The sequence below is a fragment of the Macrosteles quadrilineatus genome, unplaced genomic scaffold (genome assembly GCF_028750875.1).
Source record: "Macrosteles quadrilineatus isolate MER2022 unplaced genomic scaffold, UCM_ALF_1.0 Scaffold_2__2_contigs__length_208266976, whole genome shotgun sequence".
Lineage (NCBI taxonomy): Eukaryota > Metazoa > Arthropoda > Insecta > Hemiptera > Cicadellidae > Macrosteles > Macrosteles quadrilineatus.
Window position 1 is genome coordinate 54,084,744 of NW_026542595.1, and position 20,354 is coordinate 54,105,097.

At 36.7% G+C, this 20,354-nt stretch overlaps 1 protein-coding gene across 2 annotated transcripts in view; it reads left to right on the forward strand.

Moving 5' to 3' along the window:
- Positions 1–16,085: 16,085 nt before the first annotated feature.
- Positions 16,086–20,354, forward strand: part of LOC128985785 (eIF-2-alpha kinase GCN2-like) — a 103,648-nt gene continuing 99,379 nt past the window's right edge. For both annotated transcript variants that reach the window (XM_054405657.1, XM_054405658.1), the window contains exon 1: positions 16,086–16,260. The gene's annotated coding sequence lies outside the window, so the exon portion shown is untranslated. The remainder of the gene's footprint in view (positions 16,261–20,354) is intronic.

A 20,354-nucleotide genomic window follows, 5' to 3' on the forward strand; every position in this document is an offset into this window, starting at 1 on the left:
TTTAAAAATAAGAAATCTTAATGGTGATTTTATAGTCTTTGGATTACTAATAAACATTTAAAATGGAGTAAATAAAAATTTTTTTTTTAATAATTTTGGAATAAATTGCATTAGTTAATGTTTTAAGTGGGAAAAATGGAAAACAATGTTATCCCAATTAACCCCTTTCCCATGGTCTGATTATGCTGGTTCGTGAACTCGTGCAAATAAACGTAGGTGTACTTTTGTACAAAATCTAATCAAAACCGGATGATTTTTACACGAGTTAACGTGCGGTACTCAGACACCCACCCACCCCCACAAACACACAATACTAATTTATTTATTTTTTTAATTTGAACGGATGGTGTTTTTTGCCTCTTGGCACAACTAAATAAATCAGAATAAGAAATCAGAATCTACTTATCTATTTTTTATTTATTTATTTTGCTTCCAACTGTCCAAACAAACCAATACTTGGTCTTTACTTTAATACTTTTAATACTTTTTAGTGAAATGGTGACCATACAAAGTAGGTATTTTAAGCCAAGTATGAATGGAGATGAGTGTAGGATGAGTGGCGCGATCTTGTAGCCTTGTTAGTGACTAAGGCCGACATATTCCTTAGACACAGCTGTTAATTAATAGCCCAAACAGCTAATGGCAGCTAAGGGACCTACAGTTATAGTGGAATCTGAACCACATTTTTGCCTTTGGTATTTACGAGTTGGTCTAATTATCAGGATAGGGGAACGCGCCAAGGCGCCACCACGTCAACTCGCCACCAAGTCAACCCGCCATCAAAAAGAAGAAGAAGTTTGAGGTGGCGGGTTGACGTGGTGGCTCGTTGTCGGGGTGGCACGTTGACTCTAGCGTGCACGACAACCCGCCACCTCGGAAAAATGTGTGGTGGCGGGTTGTCGTGGTGGCACGTTGTCCTGATGGTGCTTAGACATCTTCATACACGTCAACCAGCCACCTCTTTAGTGTGGTGGCGGGTTGACGTGGTGGCTGGTTGACGTCTACGTGCGAGGTGGCGGGTTGACGACACCGAACATTGAGCGTACACGACAACCCGCCACGAAATTTTGGTATATCGATATAGACTACACACATTCTACAAACATGACATAACTTTCATGGCATAAACTTATAGGCCTACTTACACAGATTTGATTTAAGACAAATCTTGATTTTACCCAAGGGTAGAAGTATAGTTCAAATCTACAGATTTCCTGAATACAAAGATCCGTTACGGTAGGAAAAACAACATTTAAAATTGAAACAGTATGCGGGCAAACACCGACGATCAATATTTAAGTAAACTACTTGTAACATAAAAACGTCAATGACAGTTTGAAACCAGCTGTTAGTTAAAACAGCACTGAAACTACTTTAAATTATTAGCGTCGGCTGCTAGACTAAAAAAAATTAAACTTAAAAAAATGAAATCATGGCATTGACGGGAACGCGCCAAGGCGCCACCACGTCAACCAGCCACCACGTCAACCCGCCATCAAAAAGAAGAAGAAGTTTGAGGTGGCGGGTTGACGTGGTGGCTCGTTGTCGGGGTGGCACGTTGACTCTAGCGTGCACGACAACCCGCCACCTCGGAAAATTGTGTGGTGGCGGGTTGTCGTGGTGGCACGTTGTCCTGGTGGTGCTTAGACGTGTTCATACACGTCAACCAGCCACCTCTTTAGTGTGGTGGCGGGTTGACGTGGTGGCTGGTTGACGTCTACGTGCGAGGTGGTGGGTTGACGACACCGAACATTGAGCGTACACGACAACCCACCACCTCATAAAATAGTGATGGCGGGTTGACGCGGTGGCACGTTGTCGCTTACATGCGAGGTGGCGGGTTGACGAGAGTTAACATGGGGTGTTCAATGAAATATTTCCTTGTGTAATTGTGATTAATTTATCCAGTGATAATATCTGGAGGAAGCACTGGTTTAAAATGTTCAAATACTTCAACAAGTTGTTTTAGTTGGTTTGTAAGTTATGTACTGTTACAATGGTGTGACATTATTAAACGTCAAAACATGGTTTTATGAGATTCATTATAAATCCTGACATAAAACTTTCCATAAACACAAAAGGTTATATAGTCCGTATATCTGACGGGGAGAATAATTAATCGTAACATATAAACATTTTGCTGGGCCCGCTTGTGAGGTACAATAATTCTTCTTTCATTTCTCTTAGCTGGTGTCTTTGTTGATACGTGTTTTTTTTCATTTTGGCGAAATAAAAAAAGGCGTAATGACTAACTAAATGATCGAATTATAACCAATTTATAATACATTTTAAAACTAGGGCGTAAAGTGACTAATTTCAACATGAGCTTAAGTTACAATAGATATAATAGGTACAATCGATCGATTTAATCTAAAGAAAGCATCGTGTTAATTTCAGATCATATCAACTGTATTTTAGATTATTCAAATTTATTTTACAAAATATCAAATGAAGTTGAGAATTGCAAGATGTATGTGAGAAGGCATCTTTATTAATTTAAGATAAGTGAATTATACGTATTTTAGCATTCGAGAAATTGTGGTTCGATAATGAGGAAATAAAAATTCAGCTTAGTTAGTTTTGTGGTTTAAATCACAAAAGTTAATAATAACATTGACCATTCTTACATGATAATAACCATTGTACTGTAACCTCCACAGTCATGGGGGTTGTTTTGTACCATTTTGTTCAAAGTTAAAAGAGCCATAACTTCAGCACCTTGCCAGGGGTGGACCCCGACGTGATGTCAAACGGAGAAAAATCAGTAGACAGAATTTTCAAGTCAAGATTACCCCCCTTTCGGGCTCTCAGATCCAGAATTATTGTGGTTTGCACAAATCGAAACCCAGTTTTCTCTAGCGGGGATCATATGGTCGACGAAACTAAGTTCTTTCACGTCGGGGTCACCAAAATGAAGTTGTAAACTCACAAATTCAAGATGATAATAAAAAATACGTGTATTTAGTAGAAAGATAAAGTGAACAATAATTGAATGAATAGTAAAAAAATCATATCATATGTTAAATAAAAATTAATGTACAGGTATAGTGTTAGCAAAACGGGAGGGTGTCGTGCTTCGAGCGCCGAGTGGCGTGAGCGCCGCGGCTTAATTAGTGGTGCGAGCGACGAAGCCATAAATCTTGTAAGGGTCTGCTCAATGAAGCAGAAGTGACGAGGTTAACGCGAGCCTCTGTGGTAGGGCTTATTCTAACTCCGCGCGGTGGTCACTTCGGGTTCCCCGCGGCACTATGTCCAAGTTCGGAGAGCCAGCTGTTATGTTAGGTTTGGTTAGGTTAGGTTAGGTTAGGTTAGGTTTAGGATAGGTTAGTTTAGATTAGGTTAGGTTAGGTTAGGTTAGGTTAGGTTAGGTTAGATTAGGTTAGGTTAGGTTAATATTAAACGTTTATGCTATTATAATTAGGTACAAGAACGCTCTAAACACTAAGTTTTAAAAAAGGTTTTAAAGCTAGCATATACGGCACAATTTATCTACAACATGGATAATTTGACGATTATAAGTGTACAGTATACTTGATTAGCGCTGTCAAATCTGTCACAACGTAGCAGGTAGTCCGCGCGGCGCTCGCGCTACGTAACCAAACGGGAGTGCCGATAGAGACCTGTGGGGGTGCGTGCGTTTGAAGGGACTTGACCTGGTCTCCATCGTAAATAATCCGTAAGTAGTCAGAATAAGTCACTACGGTGGAAACTGTGCAACGGAACCAGACTTACGATTTTTTTAAACTTGATCGACGAAGCAACAATCATCAGTGGTAAGTTTAAAGGTGAAATAGTCTAATCCACGAATACTGGAAAAATACCGGTATTTATCATAAACATAAACAAATTACGTTTTTGGCCAGAAATTAAACAAAACCCCTATACTAATTCATTAACTAAGATATGGTTTTGTTTAATTTCGGGATTAAAACATTATTTGTTTATGTTTATAATCCATACCGGGCCTTTTCTACTATTCGTGGTCTAATCACAGAATACCGATCATTTCACCCGATCATTTTACCTTTTGAATTCAAGTGAATACACTTTTCTTTGCGTCTTGCTTTCGCAATCACCATTTATATGGCACATGGGCAATCCCTGACTATCGCCGGTTTAAATTTATAAAATGCACGCTTTTCACATGTTGCGTACGCACGTGGTGGTAGGTAAGCATAAAAACTAATATATATATATATATTTATACGCCTAACGAAAAAAAATGGTTTATTCTATTTTTGTTTTTGGTATACATTTTTATGATCTCTTATATCTCATGTATTAATATAAGAGATCATAAAAATTTATACTGTTTTTTGTGAACACTACTCCTCCCTTATTTGTAGACAAATTTCAACGTTTAAGGTGTTAAAAGATTCGGCTCAATTCGTAGTTTTGAATTAAGGTTTTATACTTTTATAATTTAAAAGTTCCTACCCCTAAGGGCGTAAGACCCTATCAAATGTCTGGTTTTCACCATGTTAATAATTGTTTCCAGAAATGCTATTTAAGAGTTACATTAACTTTCTCTAAATTAACTGAATCAAAGTACAATATATTTAATGCTACAGAATATAAATCTAACCGATTTACGACAAGAGTGCATGGTGGCGGGTTGTCGAGGTGGCACGTTGTCGCCTATGAGCGAGGTGGTGCGTTGACGGCACCGAACACGGAGCGTACCGTCAACCCACCACCTCGTAAAAGAGTGGTGGCGGGTTGACGGGGTGGCACGTTGTCGCCTACGTGCGAGGTGGCGGGTTGCCGACATCGAACATGGAGCTTCACGACAACCCGCCACCTCTGATAAAAACTGGTGTTGGTGGGTTGTCGTGGTGGCATGTTGTCGTGGTGGCTTATTGACTTGAGTGTGTACGACAACCCGCCACCTTGGAAAATTGTGTGGTGGCCTGTTGTCGAGGTGGCGGGTTGACCTGTACGTACACGTCAACCCGCCACCACGGTTTTTTTGTGGTGGCGGGTTGACGCCTCTGACCAAAACAACGAGGTGGCGGTTTGACGTGGTGGCGCATTGACAGCGACCCGCATTGACATTCCCTTCCTTAGAAAATTATATATATTTCAACACAAAAATCACGAAATCGCGAAAGTGGTTGATTCAGAATCCTGAAATGAAAAAAAAACTCTGTCACGTTTAAAAATATAATATATCACAATTAATTGCACGCTCTAGTGGAAATCGATGAAACCCACCCATATGAATTCTTGCTTATCCGTTTACTTTTCCACTCTTTGCGTTTTTGTACATGCCAAGTCAAGTCTTAAAACATTACATTTAAAACAATTGTATTAAATCTTCCATAAATTACAAGAAACAGTGACTCATCCATTTTCCCCGATTCCGAATATTTGTGCGCAATCTTGGCGACTTATGTTCAGTCTCCAGCATTTTGGAGGTGTTCGCAATTCAGACACACCCGTTCCCATAGTCCGATTATGCTGGTTCACGAACTCGTTCTAATAAACTTAGGCTTACACGTTTGTAACATATCTCATCAAACTCTCAGCGTTGTTGCCCGAGTTACCGCGCTCACGGTCACATATACAGGGTGTATTTATGAAGTCCCGCATGGGCTTAATATTTTCAAAACGGCAATAGATAAATCAATAAGATTTGGTACATATACACCACACCTAAAAACAACGTTTTAAAGACTGTCAGTTTTCTGTCATAATGGGGACATCCCGCAAGGAGTCAGAAGGAAATCTTAAATAAGAGCATAGGTTTATATTTACAGATAACCGTAGGCATATTCTACAACTTAATAAAACGTTATTTTTTGTATTACAGCCATTTTTCATTTAGGACACAAATAATTTTTTTGCTTTCTTTATTTGTTGTGCTCCTGGTCTTTAATGTTTACCAGGTTTTTAATGATTTATTTGTTGCCAAAAACAATTAAGAAAATATATTTAATTATTTACTTACATTATTTTTTACGTAGTTAAAATGACTAAATATTTGATTTGATAATTTGAAATATTATCAACATATTTTTCAACCTTTTCCCATTTAAGAAGGTGTTTACCAAACACTACCAAATAGGTAAAGGTACTACAGTAGCAAAATGTGTATTTATATAAAGAAATAAAAATAAGAATAAGAAACGAAACACACAAATTTAAAGTGCGTAGCACAAACAATTTATCTTTATGTTTTTTTCTTCTTTTTGTGCTCTTGATTTTGGTTTTGATATATTTTATTGTTTTAAATTATATTGTAAATGAAGTTTGTACCGGTACTGTATAAATTCCTTGACACTTTGTAGAATATTAAATTGTTATTCAGTTATATTTTCGTATTTTCTTTCCATAATTAAAATGTATAGGCCTAATAGACGATTTAGTACTCATTGTGTGTATTTATTTCTCAATTTAAGTACCTGTCTTCCAAACTTTGTTACAAAATCCTAAATTTGTGTTAGCGAATTTCCCCTATAGGGAATAAGCTATTACCGTAGTACTCATGGTAAGACCTGGACCCGGGACCGATTTACTTTTTCGTTTTGAGTTCGAATTCGAACGAGTTCGCGAACCAGCTTGATCGAACCAAGGTAACGGGGGTTTATGGGGGATTTTATGGGGTAAAAATTGGGTTTTCCCATTTTTGACACTAAAAACTTAAAATTTAGCAATTTCTTTATAAACCATTTTGTAGAGCTTAAAAAACAAATAATTTAGTATATTGAAGCGTTAATTATGCGCCTAATGGTTACGGAGAAAATTCCAAAAATCTGTAAATTTAAAATGTCCATGTTATACTTAGAATAAGTAAACTGTTGTAGTTTGCTTGTTTATATACATATTTTAATCAAATTTGGAAAATGCATTAATTTCATACTAAACTAGTATCATTTTACAAAAAAAAACACATTTTTTCCCTCCCTGTTGCAGCAAACCTAAGTACTCGTTAAACTTTGATGGTTCAAAACTGGACCCATCTGTTCCTGATCATTGGGCTTTAAATAAATGGTCCTGGCTAATATAACAGCTGATCTTAGTCAGTACAGTAACAAAGCTACACAGATCATCTCACACCATTCTACACTCATATTTGGGTTAAAATACGCACCTAGGTGGCGTCCCCATATCAATTGATATTGATATATTGAAATATTATTTAAATAGGGAATACATGTGATATTTTTACAGAGACGTTTTAGCGTAAATCCAATCAGGCAAGTGGAAATTCGCTTAGTCTGCAGGTTTGCTTTGTCGGGGGTATTTTTAATTATAATTGGCACTTTGTGATACATTAATTGGAGTATATACGTTTACAGCTCAACATTTCAAATTTTGATAACATATTAAAAATTTGAACTCAAGTATATTTTCCCCTTAGTAATTATGAAACATAATTTTGCAAACTTCAGTAGCAAAAAGGTTTTCTAAACATATACATCTTATATCACAATTTCACATCAAAATATCACATTTGTAACTATTTGGGAAAATAAACATTATTCTTATTCTTATTCTTCTTATAACAAAACTAATTAATTGGTATATCAACACTGATTGCAAGTCCTCTTCTCGATTTAAAGTGATTCTGATATTTTGATTATACTTTCATTATATTTTGACTCTATTCCAGTGATATGAAACTAGCCTAGGCTGTTTCTGAATAAAGGTACTTTTTGGCATAACCTTTAGAATAGTATCATTTACATTGTTGTAATTACTAACAATGAATTATTTCGATAAGTTTAAGGGATTAATCCCCTAAAAGATATTATGTTTATTCTTATTTAATAATCTGTTTCTAATTTTCAAATTATTAATTAAATCGGGGCCAAACCTAAAGCAATGCGATTCATTTTTAATACATTTAGAAATTATTCTATTTTTAACAAATGTGTTGCTTAACAATTACCATAGGGTGTAAGGTAAGTTTACTGATGTTGATAAGTATAACTACCATTTAATGCAACAGAAAAAATGTATACTTTACGCATTATCGTTGGTTATGAATTAAGTATAAAAGAATCATTTTTTAAAGTCAATCTTTGCTCGCATTATTTAGTTGTCTTAGAAGTTCATACACATCTAAATCTACTGATTGATATTCCACCACAGCGTCTGCAATTTTCTTCTGTGGAAAAGCTGTTGTCCAAGCGACAATAATAATGAACGAGCGGCCGACCCTGAGAACAATGGACTGAGGAGGACGGGCAGCAGGTAGGCTGCCGAGCAGCACAGCCCTACTAGGGGTAGCGTTTCAGGGGGGGACGATTCCGGGGTGTACATAGGGGATGCCTTGCCGGGGAAGACCTTTCCGTTTCTACTTGTTTGAATTATAATTAATAACATAATTAGTTCATATCAACTAGATTTTGATAGATTACTTGTCAAGCCTTGGGGGGGGGAACGATTCCGGTCGCGGACATAGATTTTATACCAGCTGGTTGTCTGGTTGGTTTCGTGACGTCACGTTTAGCCTGGGGGGTGATGTTTCCGGGGGCGACCATTCCGGCGACCCGATACTGAGTAAATACTGCGCGGCGCGCTGTAGCGGTTATGTTAGGTTGGGTTTCCTCGTTTCATTATGAATCTAACAATACAACATGAGTGACGATACCTGAGATACAGGCGGTGACAGGTGATGCGCGCGCTCCGGCCATTGGTCAACGACCTGACCTTGGCCTACTTGGAGGGGATTTGGCGATGGTATGACTCATCTGGTATCATTCCATCCATAGCGAAACTAAGAAATTTCTACAAACATATGTATGATAACCCAACCTAACATAACCGCCGCAGCACACTGTATAAGGGTGGCCTCCGGATAATATCAAAGTAGCATTAATACCGTACTTTTACTCTTGGCACAATGGGTTCGGGGCATTACACTAATGTACTGTTGAAAATTGTATGAAATAATTTATTCATATTTAAAAGTATCTTTACTAACTAAACTAAATCTGTGTAAAACTTGTAAACAAATCAAATATAAACAATAACAATAATCACATAATAATGACATCTATCTATCCATCTATAATCTACTAAATCTATCTACAACTATTATAAAGAAGAGGTGGTGTTTGTGTGTTTGTATGAGATAAACTATAAGCATAGATTACTGAACCGATTAAACTTAAATTGGACAAAAATCAAGAAACCGCTCCGAGGATTAGAACTACCCCCCACCTTCGATATTGAACTAGTATCTGCTCAACGGGCTTTCAAAACTGTGAGGTGAGGGATTTTTAACTTATTTAATACGCAAGCAGGTTTTTCTGTGACATTTACTCCTCCGAAACTATGTTTTTTGGTGTCATTTGGAAAGAGCGTAACGTGAAGTTGTGCAGGAAACTTTCTTTTTAGGGAAATAATTAGGGTGAGGCCCTGGGGCCCTTTACAGGTTCATATTTCTCCATATGATTCATGGGAAACAGACATTGTTATGTAACTCCAGCTGTTGTCAGAAATTAAAAATGAGAAGAAGAACATATGTTAATTGTAAACATTATGTAATTTACACAACTATGTGGTAGGTTTATTTATGCAATTGATTATTGAAATGAAGAAAAATTCTATAACCTTAAGTTATAAAAATTATGTTATTGATATATTTTAATGTAAACAGTAGGGTAATTGCAATGTAGGGCATACATGTTTGTAAAAATTTGATTGCTATTTGTTTAAAAATTCAATCTACTTAACAAGTGTTTGGATTAGGCAGTATGGACTTTTGATACATCTTCCCGTGTCGAATCACGGGCACAGCAGCTAGTTCCGTTTATTCACTAATTGTAAATAAATTATAACGTAAAGATATAATTGACAGTTGGTAGGAAGATGATTACACTAAACAGGTCGCCAATTGTTTTCAGATAACGTATTATCTCGTCACATTATGGTATTTGGCAATTGACGTTTTAGTACAATTTTAAAGAAACGTGTCCAATATCATTCAAAACAGTGATTTGGATTGTTTTGTCTAAAAATCTTTCAAAAAGTATAATCCGACGACTAAATAAAATAAATTAAAACAAGAAATAGAATAGTTTTATCAACAGCAGAATATTAGTTTGGTTCTCTTTTGTGATTACTAAGTGAAATGAAAACAGTATTTAGGTTGGAAATTAAAGAACAATCGCGATCTCACAACTACGGGAAAGTGAACTGACCTGAGTGACCCGACACCTCAATAACTGGAATGGCCTGTTGATGTGAAAGAAAAATCGAAGAAATTTCAGATTAAGTCCATTCGTAGAAACGTGCGAGGGGATTAACGGGACACCCCTGTATTCTGTTCCCTAATATGTCCTTTAAAGTTCCCAGTACTGAATGTTATCGGTTTGTTTATATTAAACAATCGGCCAAATACTTTGCACCAGGTGTCTACGTATACATTTTACAACATGCATTTCGTTCACCTTTCCCAGTAATAATTCGTGGTTCGTTCCTGATTTTTTAATAATGAGGCATATTATTGTGCTATTGTTCTAAATACATACGAGAGATATTCAAAAAGGCAAAAAGAAAGAAAAAAGTTTTGAGGTAATAACAAGCCTATATTTTAATCAGGAAAGTGTTATCATCATGCCAAATTTCAGCCTAATCCCGATGTGCCCAATGAATTGTTATTGAGTGATTGAACCCCAAACAAACATTCATTTGTAATATTAGTAAAGTAGCACTGTACTTCAACGTATGTTATCAGGCCGTAACTTGAAATAAACGCTTAGGCCAGTTACATTTTTAACATCCAAATGTAATATTATTTCGCCAAACGGCGTTGATCAGTTATTAAACGGAGGCAAATGGTACCAAAAGTCATTATCTTGCGAAAAAAACATTTTTTTTTTTCAAACAAAAATCAGGTTAACAAAAATAAAGGACTTTGGCTTTGACTTTTTCAGGTTATAATCATAAGTCAAATTTGTATCTAATCGTATAATGAAACTGCTTTGATGCATAATTAAGAATCAGTAATATTATTTTAACTTATGTAGATACGATATACACTGCACATTGTGAGAATTGTTTAGTCGAGGATACATTTACACATAAACATCATCATTATTTAAATATTTAATTGGCCAACACAAATGTTGTGATTATTGTTTTGAAACTGCTACACGTCCGATCATCAAGTTTAAGGTGTCGTTGGATAGGTCGTGACATGTAAATTTGCCATAAAACAAAACACATTTGAAATTCCATCAGGGCTCTGCCCCAGTGGCCTTCAGCAAATTGAAAGCGTCAATATACGTGATTCAATTTATTTCATATCACGGACGATTACTTAATCCCACACATTAGAAATGACCAAATAAATGTAAAAATATATGGTATCAGCATTCTGAAACATACTTTCTCCCATAAGCTTGTTAACATCCTATATCATGGGAAAGCGGTGATAGTATATAGTTCAAAATCTTAAAAGCTGAAATAACTTTTGGACCACAATTGTTACAGCAATGGGGTGTTGTACTATTTTTATAAAACATCTTTTGTTCATGTTTATAATCCATACCGGGTCTCTTCTAGTATTCGTGGTCTAATCACAGAATACCGATAATTTCACCCGAATTACCTTTTGAATTCAAGTGAATAAAATTTTCTTTGCGTCTTGCTTTCGCAATCACCATTATAAAATGGAACAAGACTATCCCTGACTATCGCCGGTTTAAATGTATAAAATGCATGCTTTTCACACGTATGTTGTGTGCGCACGTGGTGGTAGGTGCGCATAAAAACTTATATATATATATTTATACGCCTAATGAAAAAAAAAAAATAATCACTGGTAATTAAGTAAAATAACTATTCTATTTTTGTTTTTGGTATACGTTTTTATCATCTCATATTAATACGCGAGGACTGTGTTTTGTGAACACTACTCCTCCCTTATTTGTGGACAAATTACAACGTTTAAGGTGTTGGTGTTAAAGGATTCGGACCAATTCGTAGTTTTGCATTAAGGTTTTAGAATTTAAAAGTTCCTACCCTTAAGGGCGTGAGACCCTTTCAAATGTCGGGTTTTCACCATGTTAATAATTGTATTACCTATCAATCTTTCTTCCAAAAATAAACTAAAATGTCCAGAAATGCTATTGAGTTAGGTACATTAACTTTCTCTAAATTAACTGAATCGGGTCTGACTTAGGGGAGGTACGAATGAGGCATTTAGTTCAAAATTCCTCCGCGAACAGCGCTGTAGTAGAGAGCACTTTGTCAATGAAGGTTTACTATTCGCAAAAATAGTTCTGTTCATAAAATAAAATTATAAATGCCTCAAATTCAATTTTATAATTTTTTAATTATAAAATTAAACTATCATAACCTAACCGAACTAACCAAACTTGCTGATAATTAAATAATATAAAAAGATTAGTAATAGAAAAAATAATTATGTTTATTAAATAAAACTAGAAATTGCTCAATTAAAATTTTATAATGACTTAATAATAAAATTAAACTGTCATAACCGAACCAAACCAACCAAACTTGCTGATAATGAAAAAATCTGAGACAAAAAGTTACTGCAACCAGCGAGATTCGAACCCGGGACCTCTTGCACGCCAGCCCGACACGCTAACCACTAGACCACCGAAGCCGATGTCCACAAATCGAAATCGTATTGTTACGGTAATAGCGTTCCCTCAGCTAATAAGAAGCCCACAGCTGTCATCGTAGCCTCTTCCGTACCTCCCCTGAGTAAATACCAACTGCATCAAAGTACAATATATTTAATGCTACAGAATATAAATCCAACCGATTTATTTATTGATAAATCAAACCGCGAGGTGGTGGGTTGTTGAGGTGGCACGTTGTCGCATATGATCGAGGTGGCGCGTTGACGGCACCGAACACTGAGCGTACACGTCAACCCGCCACCTCGTAAAAGAGTGGTGGCGGGTTGACGGGGTGGCACGTTGTCGCCTACGTACGAGGTGGCGGGTTGCCGACATCGAACATGGAGCTTCACGACAACCCGCCACCTCTGATAAACACTTGTGTTGGCGGGTTGTCGTGGTGGCATGTTGTCGTGGTGGCTCATTGACTTGAGTGTGTACGACAACCCGCCACCTCGGAAAATTGTGTGGTGGTGGGTTGTCGTGGTGGACTGTTGTCGAGGTGGCGGGTTGACCTGTACGTACACGTCAACCCACCACCTCGGTTTTTTTGTGGTGGCGGGTTGACGCCTCTGACCAAAACACCGAGGTGGCGGTTTGACGTGGTGGCGCATTGACAGCGACCCTCAGGATAGTACTGCGGATCGTCGTATTACTCACCCGTGCGGACGTTAATCCACACTAGGGAGTATCGCGTCCACAGTGCATGCCTATAAATATCCACAATTCGTGACCTCCTAGTAGCTGGATTACAGGACGACGCCACCCGGTCCAGGTCTTACCATGAGACCTACGGTGATAGCTTTTTCCTTATATGGAAAATTAACAATAAATAATATATACATAATACCATTTAAAAAACTTAAAACTTACATTGTACAAACCCAATGTTTTGAACGACAATATATCAAAGCAATTCCATTACTATTCATTCTTTGGTATGAGATATTTTAAGTAGAATCGTAGATAAAACATAGTATGTTTTATCAATGGTAGAATTTACAGAATCTGAAATATTATTAGGGAAGTTTGGAATTCAGATGGTCAACATAGTCAATTTCAACATACACCATCCACAGTTGACTTTGTCTGTCTACGCTAAGAGATTCCGATCCGACCTTGTCCTTGTAGGACAAAAACTTTTAAAACTTGCAACTTTTAACAGTGCCAACGAATAAATTCCACAATCTAAACGCTTTTATAACAGATATATATCATCCTTATGGATCATTGGAAACGATTTTACTTTTCGTTCCGGCTGGGTCTGGTTTCCATTGAGGATTTATTATTGACAAATATAATTATGTTTCTTGTCATTTACTTTCTACTGTATTTTAAAATCATACAAGTGAAGAACGATGAGAGTTTTCGTATATCGTTCCACAGTTTCATTTCAACATGCCACATGAACTCATCTTAGATTAACAATTCTCCCATAATTAATCTATGAAAGTGAAACCATACCACCACATAACATCGACCCTTCGCAGCCTCATGAGATGCAAAGCTAACCAACTACAACTGTTTATTTGTGACATTTAGAAAGAAAAAAAAACTCTAACTGCTGTGCTGAGCCCTGAGCATGAACTACTTTTTTGTAGTTCGTAGTCTTAGGCCGGGTCGCCGGAATTTTATCCCCCTGGAATTTTACCCCCTGGGCAAAGCTGACGTCACTATGACGTAGTAACCTGAGCGGCCAAAAGTTTGTTCGCGGCCGGAATTTTACCCCCGCGGATTTGGAAGTCTAATGAAAATAGTCAGAGCGTGATTAATTAGATTAGCGATGAAAACCGGAATTTTACCCCCTGTCCATATAACTAGCGTTTAGACAACTGAAGATGTACGGGCCGGATTTTTACCCCCGGAATTTTACCCCCGGATTTTTACCCCCTGGCCGATTTTAGAAATTGAATGATTGATTTTCTTATTTCTGTTTTTAATTAATTGTAAACATTTCATTATTTAGTAGCCTATCTTTATTTATTTTGTAATCTCAACTAAGTAAACAGAATTCGCAGTTTTATTTTGATCATATTAACAGTTGGCTTCAAAGATCGAATCCTGATACTCGAATCACAAAATTAAAATTAAAAAGCTGTTCGATTAGTTAATGTTACAAATAAATTAAGATAGGCTACTTAATAATAACATGTTTACTATTAAATTAAAACTGAATGAAGATAGTTAATCATTCTCACTAATTTATATATCTGACCAGGGGGTAAAATTCCGGGGGTAAAAATTCCGGGCCGTGCATTCTAGGTTTTTATAATTTGATGTGTTCTGATTAAATTCTCAACCGTGAAAATATATGTTTAATTCCGCGTTTAATCCATCGAGCTGATGTCGCAAAACTCAAAAGTTCGCGGCCGGAATTTTACCCCCTGGTTTGTGACGTCACGTTTGCCCAGGGGGTAAAATTCCAGTGGGATAAAAATCCGCTACCCCCTTAGGCCTAGTTAGTAGTTGCATGCAGTGTTGCAGTTGCAGTTTCTCTGTCAGGTTTCTGTACTGTTCAGTTGTTTTTTTCTTGGTTGCTCATTGCTTTGCTTGTAGCATAGGCTAACCAACACAAGGAGGGAGTATGTTTTATCTATGCTTGTAGTGCAGACTGCAGGCCCGCAGACCAGACCGTTTTTAAGTGGTATTTACTCAGGGGAGGTACAGATGAGCCTACGATGACAGCTGAGGGCTTCTTATTAGCTGAGGGAACACCATTACCGTAACAATGCAGATTGCGACCATCGGCTCCGGTTGGCAAGTGGTTAGCGTGCCGGGCTGATATGCTGAATGTCCCGGGTTCAAAACTCGCTGATAACATTTAACTTTTTGTCTAAGATTCTTTCATTATCAGCAAGTTTGGTTGGTTTGGTTCGGTTATGGCAGTTTAATTTTATTATTAAGTCGTTATAACATTTTAATTGAGCAATTTCTAGTTTTATTTAATGAACAGAATTATATTTTCTATTAGTAAACTTTTTTATATTATTTCATTATCAGCAAGTTTGGTTAGTTCGGTTAGGTTATGATAGTTTAATTTGATAATAAAAAAATTAAAAAATTAAATTTGAGTCATTTACAATTTTATTTTATGAACAGATTAACAGAACTATATTTGCAATTAGTAAACCTTCATTGCCAAAATGCTCTCTACTACAGCGCTGTTCACGGAGGAATTTTGAACTAATGCCTCAATCGTACCTCCCCTAATCAGAACAAATCATAGCTCATTGTCAACATTTATGTATGTAAATAACAAAATTAAAGTGTCAACACCATTCTCCTGATTATTATCAAATAAACTAAGAAAAAGACGGTTAACCACAAAAAGTGAACATTGGGGCCTCATGAATTTTAATCAAGGCCATCACATTTGTGACCCTTTTTAACTAAGTTAAAGCTGCAGCTAGCAGCTGTCAGTTCAGTTTGTTGTTGTTAATGTTTTGTCGACTTGTTGTCTTTTCTTGTTAATGATAGAATTGTTATAAAATCCCTATCATAGCCTTTTCCCTATAATGGCCTATCCCTAATTAGCCTATTAAAGGCTAATGCCATTATTTCTGGGTAATAACTATGGTAATAGGTACAGTAGGGCCTAATACTACTTTTGTTTAAGTGAGGTTAGCCCATCATAGCTCAGTGGTAGGACCAGGTATTGTTTAGCAGTTATTTATTATGTTAAAATTAAATTATTTAATGATACTGTAAATATTTACCGTTAATTTTTAGTGGTGGTATTCAAACATTATTTTGCTACAGTTACCTGACATAGCGGTCTTTCTTGTACTGATAATATCACAGGTAGACTTTCATCTGTTGTCAAAAAACAAGAATGAAAATGATAAATAGATTTTTTGACCTATCGATTATTTCATTTGATAAATGTTTGGTTGGTTAGGTCAGGTTAACCTAACCAACCAAACGACATATTGAATAAAGTAATCAAATAAAATAAGTTATCGATCAATATTATTATTCGGTTGTTTTTGACAACAGATATGAAAGTCTACCTTATATCTCGCAAAGTAGCTAATTGCTGCATTCACTTACTTTTGCAGCACTAAATTTTTGCCGCACTCAAAAATTCCAACCATGTTGACAACGGCAACAAGTAATGATATTAACTTACGACTATGATCAGATGGTGCAAAGTTTCCCATTTTGTTCAACGCTTGGATTTAACCAAACCTCAAACTTGTTGTATAGTGGGCTGCACTTTACTTTAGGTCCTACACTCATTCGAATGAAAATACCGATCGATATATTGATTAATAGGTTGTTTCATTCGATATATCGTTTGGTTAGTTAGGTAAGGTTAACCTAACCTAACTAACCAAACGATATAGGTATCGAATGAAACAATGGAAAATACATATGTTTAATGGATAAAAGAGTCTTAGTACAATGTTAATGCTTGGCTGATAGGCCTACTATGTTCTAGATACAAAATATTTTTTTTTTTAATTCTAAATTGCGGAGGAGTAAAAAGTGAACACGTTAAGAAGTTTGTTTTATAAAATATAAAACTGCAAGTTATAGACCACGGTGATACATTTAGCAGTTAAAACAAGTAAAGTCAGCAGCAGAGGCTTGGTTTTCATTAATACTGCCCAACCCTGCACATTCCACGTGGAACCACTTTTCACAGCTATTACAAGCAACCCACACACCCTCGTCATCGGTAACACATACTACACACAGTTCTGGTAGGGGCGCCGGGTCATCAGGATCATCTTGTTCGTCACATTTGGATCTTTTGTTCTTTTTGCCCTTGCATTTCTTTTCTTGTTCCTTTTTCTTCTCTTTTTCACGCAATATTGGAACAACTACGTACTTGTGCACTTTTTCTTTTCTTTTTTGCAGGTGGAGGTGTTGATTTAAAAAAATCAAGGAAAACCTCTTTCATACTTGGTGTTGAACTGACTGATATTGGAACAGGGCTTGAAGAACAGTTTTCTCCACTTGTACTAGGAACAACATCAATAGGCCTGTCACAGGAGCAGTGGTTGGTCTACTATCGGATGGAATTAGAGAGTTCGGTGTTGTAGGTGATCTTTCATCATTTGTGATGTCATTTAAAACACTTGCAGCTCCTGCAGAAGAAAACGGTTTGTGTCTCTTGAATGCAGGCTTTTCAAGGACATTTCTGTTCAGAGGCCATATACCTGCTGCTTTGAATCCGCTAATGACGTTTGGAGCTTTAAAGCCCTGGATCCAACACTGGTTTAGAAGACGAGGGAATGTGAGTTTGCTGACTTTTTCAAATCGATGCTTCCGCTGCCACTCGTCTAGGATCTTCTTCCATGCTTTCTTTAATGGTCCGTACACACAAACATCTAAAGGCTGTAGTACCTACATCAGACGAATGAGCAGGAAGTCTCAGCAAAACAATGTTGTTTTTAATGGCGCTTTCAAGAAGCTCAATTGAGATATGAGAGCTATGCCCATCAAAAATCAAAACTTTGAACCCTGGAACATTTTGTACTTTTGGTGCAAAGACTTTTAGAAACCAAGAAGCAAAAGGTTTTGCTTCCATCCATCCACTGTCAATGCAGGAATACGTGGCTCCAGGATGACCTCCTTCGGTCCAAAGGACATTCATTTTTTTTGGCCTTGCACAGTAGAAATAGTGGCCAGATCTTACCTGCTGCAGAACAGCATCCCAAAATGGAAATCTGCCCTCGACCGGATCCTCCAATCCCACTATATATTCTAGAGCCTTTTTTGGCAAGTACATATCCGGCAGAAGGGTCAGTAGCCATCCCAGTCTTTTCACAATTGTGAACTTGTTCTGGTTGAGTAATATTGTACTTCCTGAATGTGTCTTCCAGGCAGTCCCATCCACTTTTCACCTACTTCCTCTGTTCTAGCTAGGCTTGTAATTCTAGCTACAGATAAGTTTTCAGACTTACTCACTACAATTTTTTCATGTCTGGACAAAAAACCAGACAACTAGTCATAACCAAGTTTTCCATGTCCCCGACCTTTCTTTTCTAAATAATCTTCTACCATACTTTATGATGTCTTGTCTTTTCAGAGCCCATCCCCATTCAGCACATAACAAAATCCCTTCTTCGAGCTTGTTTTCTTCCTTTTCACTAAGAAATGTTGTTCTTCCAACACCAGAGGTCACAGGGCATAAGTAATTGACTCTTCTTAATAAAGAATGGTAGCTAACACCATAAGCTTGAGCTGCTTGTCTAATTGAGGTTGTTTTGTTTTACAGCCTCATTGGCTTGTATCATTTCTTCGCTGTTTTTGTAGCTCTTCCGACCTCCTTCCCCAACAGCCTTCTTCTTATATTTCCTGGACATGATCCCTGAAAGAAAAATAGTAAGCTCTGGCAATGAAATAAATATAAATATAACCTAACTTAATTAAACTACACAATAATTGCCTAATGTCAATGGAATCAGATTCAATATCTTGGTTGCTTATTACCCCATTTTGCCATGGTGCTAATTAGGTACCCTTGAAGCATGCTTTTATAAAGCACAGTTAAAACCTAAATAAATATAAGTACACTTACATCTTATGGTATAAATAAGTAGATTTCCAACTTAAGTTTAATATGAATATAGATTGATGGCAAAAAACAATAACTTAATTCCTGGCTTACCTTCCAAAATTGTTATTTTGTCCAACCCTTTGACTCCTTCGCAGTGTAGAACTGGCTTAACCTCTTGTCTGGTGAAGAATGAACTTCCAACTGATCAAACTGGTGGGAAACATCCTGCTAAATGGAGGGAAACCACTCCCCTCTACAGCTGAATTATAACCTTAACACTAGCAGTAGGAAAAAAATCTAAAATTAATTGGCGCTTATTACCCCGTGTGCTTATTACCCCAGTCTACCCTAGGGTTTAAAGGACTATTATTTAAATGCTTTATAGTAACTTTAGAAAAAATATAGGCCTAGATGTGTAACGCGAGTGTAAAGTGCCTTTGCTGCACTTGAGAAACTTTCCACACTCGCCTGCGGCTCATGCGTAAACATTTCTCTCATGTGCAGATAAGTGTCACTTTTCAAACTAGTTACACAAATAACTATATTCAGCTGGTCTTTTTCTTTGCGAGAGTTCCTTAAAAGTTTGGATTTAACTTTTTTTATAGTTTGTAGTAGTTTGTAGTTTGTTGTCATAGTACCTGGGGTCCAAGCATTGCTTCTTTAGTAAAATAATTTCTTTATGTAGTCAAATAGTTATATAGTATGAGAGCAGTCTTTGCTCAAAGTCGTTTATCCAAATCTTCTTTCATAATCTTTAATCTGTTATAATATGTAGGGGACACTCATCCTACACTCATCTCCAATAATACTTTGCTTAAAATACCTACATTCGTATGGTCGCCATTTCAAAGTAAAGTAACTTATTAAAGTAGTATACTGTAATTTACTTTATTTACGTAACAGTTATGATTCTTTTCTACTTTATATAGGCCTACCTCCTTTTCATCAACAACCTCCCATCAATTGTTCAAAGGGTGAAATATGTCTTTTTGCTGAGAACACCTCTCTCTTGCTATCTCCAGCCCAAGCCCACTTGAACTAGACATAAATAATGCGTTTATAAAAGCCAGTTGCTTGTTGCAGTGTTTTAATGAAAATCTCCTCAAAACCAATCCAACAAAAACCCAGCTTGTTGGATTTTCAATTAGAAAAACCGAAAACAAACAAAATTTTATTTTGGAAGACAGTGAAACCGAAACCACTGCTCAAATAGAATTCCTGTGTTTGTTGATGGACAA